The sequence below is a fragment of the Pteropus medius genome, unplaced genomic scaffold (assembly GCF_902729225.1).
Source record: "Pteropus medius unplaced genomic scaffold, Ma_sr-lr_union100, whole genome shotgun sequence".
In the NCBI taxonomy this organism is placed as follows: Eukaryota; Metazoa; Chordata; class Mammalia; order Chiroptera; family Pteropodidae; genus Pteropus; species Pteropus medius.
The window spans coordinates 336,272-338,968 of NW_024350919.1; the positions used below are offsets into that span (position 1 = coordinate 336,272).

The 2,697-nt window shown below is 64.0% G+C and overlaps 1 long non-coding RNA gene across 2 annotated transcripts in view; it reads left to right on the forward strand.

Moving 5' to 3' along the window:
- Positions 1-1,003, forward strand: part of LOC120584412 (uncharacterized) — a 10,739-nt gene extending 9,736 nt beyond the window's left edge. For both annotated transcript variants that reach the window (XR_005648025.1, XR_005648024.1), the window contains exons 2-3: positions 147-358; positions 520-1,003. This is a non-coding gene — a long non-coding RNA (uncharacterized LOC120584412). The remainder of the gene's footprint in view (positions 1-146; positions 359-519) is intronic.
- Positions 1,004-2,697: the final 1,694 nt, after the last annotated feature.

Sequence of the window (2,697 nt, forward strand, 5' to 3'; positions counted from 1 at the left end):
CATTTGTGATTCTGGCCCTGTGGTTTTTTATTTACTTTTCTTATTGTAAGAGACACGTACCCCCGAAGTGTGTTTATGATGCACACGCAAACTTAAAAGAATTAACTACGTAAAAATCGCCCCCGAACACAGCACTGTCTCTTCAGTGTGCTGCAGAAGCCGACTCCGAGGCGACGATTCGGGCCAGGAGGTGATCCCTGGACACAGGCGGGACCGTGGGCATGTGGTCAAGGCCACCTCCGCGGGCTCTGCAGGCATCTGGCGGCCCACGGGGGCCCCGGCTTGCCGTGTGCCCTGAGGACGCCCTCGGGCGAGGGCAGGTGCTGGCGGGCGCTCATCTGGGGTGTGCCCTGAACTGGTAAGGCCCCGGGGGCTGGAGGGGGCCCCGGAGGTGCCTGCAGCCCCAGTCGCCTTGAGTAGAACTTTCCGGTTCTCCACGAGCCCCTGCCCGCGACTTCTCATTGCGGTTCGACCCGACGAGCGCGGGCGCTTAGAGGTCGCTGGGTTTTGCTTTCTGAGCTTTACACAGGATGGTGCTGCGTCTCCTCCGGACTTGCCCCGTGAGGCTGCGTTTCCGAGGTCCGTTCGTTTCCATGCACGTCTGGAATCTTCGGGCCGTGAGATGTCGGGGAGACGCTCCACGCCGAGCCGCTCAGCCGAGGGGGCTTCATGTGGGGAGCTGGGTGCGACGGCGTGGCAAGGCCGAAACATGGCGTGGGTGCGGGGAGGCAGCCAGGACCACCCCTGTCCCCCAGCTGCAGGAGGGGGCGTGACCCCAGCGGGGAGCCCGGCCACCTGCTGGGAACCGAGGTGGACCTTGGGTGACATGGACGGCTGGGCACAGACTGACACGCTGCCCTGAAACACGTCAGGCCAGAGACACCCGGCCCCTCCCCGGCCCCCACCTTCCTGTCTCTTGTCACCCCCTCCCGTTGGCTGAAACTCGATGCTGGCCCTTTGACGGGCAGCCTGGGAAATGCAGTTTTCGGTCCTGGGCGGAGTGGGCGGGGGAGGGAGGGGTTGGGTCGGGCGCAGGCAGCCTGGAGTCACGTTCCCATCTGCGCGTGGCCGCGCCCGAAGGACACCGGGCTGCCTCAGTTTTCCCCTGTCCCCTGGTGCACATCTGCACGAGCGTTTTTCTGAGACGGTGTTTCCCAGATGTCCTGACCACGATGGCGGCCAGGCCACACGCCACGGCCGGGACCGTGCTCACGGGGCAGTACCGGCCCGCGGAGCGCGCGGCGCTCACTGGCACACTCCGCTCCGGCGCCACCGTCACGGCGCTTGTCGTCACCCGTCGTCACCGTCACCATCGTTCCCGCTGCCCACCGCGTCGCCGTCACCGCTCACTCGTGGGCCTGCGGTCTGGAGAGCGCTGCCCCGGGCACGCGGCTGGGGCTGGCGTCCCGGCCCCACGGGGCACGTCGTCGCTGAACACGCCCGCCAGAGGCGCAGCAGCGTCCGGTGCCCGCCAGCCCCCCCGGCCCGGCGCCCACTCGGGCCGCTCCCTGTGGCTTCTGGGTCCCCGGGGGCCCGGCGGGCGGCGGCTGTTCACTTCCTCGAGAGCCGGCCCTGGTCTTGCTGACGCGCGTGCTCAGCCCGTGTCCTTCATGTAGCTGGGTGTCTTCCCGTTTCCGTGTCGCGAGTCCCCGGAGGCTCAGGCCGCCAGGCCTCGTGGCAGGCGCCTCCGTTTCGAAGCTGGTCTCTTCGCTTCGGCTCCTGCGTCTTTACGAACGGGTCCCGAGCGTCGTCCAGTGTCCCCATCTCGCCGTCGGTGGCCGTGCTTCGTGTTCTCTATGAAACCCTCTTCCGCACGTTCCGTTTAAAACCTCTCTCCTTTCCCGTCTCCAGTCCTTCGATCTATTTGGCATTTATTTCTTTTTTCGGGTCACGATCTGAGCAAGAGACTCTGTTTCCTTCTCAGCCACGTGGACACTTCCCGTCCCGTGCCATTCGCAAGGCCCGTCCTTGCCCACCGAGCCCCGAATGCCTGGTTTGCTTCCGCATCTGTGAGGCCGTTTGGGGGCGCTTCTACCCTGTTTGGTTAATCTTTGTCTGTCCCTCTGCTGACACGAGACAGTCCTGACTGCTGGGTCTTTGAAGACATCCTGACGCCCAGCGGCGCAAACTCCCCGCCTGCTTCTTCTACAATGTCCTAGAAATTCTTGGGCTTTGGTCCTCCCTGAGAATCTTAGATTTAACTCGTGAAGCTCCATAAAACCGCTCTGGTGTTTTGTTTGAACTGCACGAGTCTGCACATCCGTGTAGACGCGGGACGGGCTTACCAGCTCGCGAGCACGGCACGTCTGCCCACTCACGGGCTGCTCCAGCGGCGGTCTGGGGTAAGGGGTCCCCCGCGGTATTTGTGCGATGGCTTGAGAGCTGCTCCTGGGTGGGGTGGGGTGGCGCGAATCCCTCTTGTGAACCCGGAGAAGGAATTTATCCAGATGGACTCCCTGTGCTTAACTGGCCTAACGTCCAAGCTGGCCAGAGCGCCCCCCACGCCTCCCACACCTCCCTGCCTCCTGGGGAGGAGCTGCACTGCACTCCACCTGCCTGCCCTGCCAGTCAACCCCGCAGGAAAGTTTCAGAAGACCACTCTGCCAGTAGACTGTGACCTGCCGGACCAATCAGAACCGCACAAATGGCCCCCCTCCTTTGCATCTCTATGGACCGGTCGGAACTGTTGGGACACGG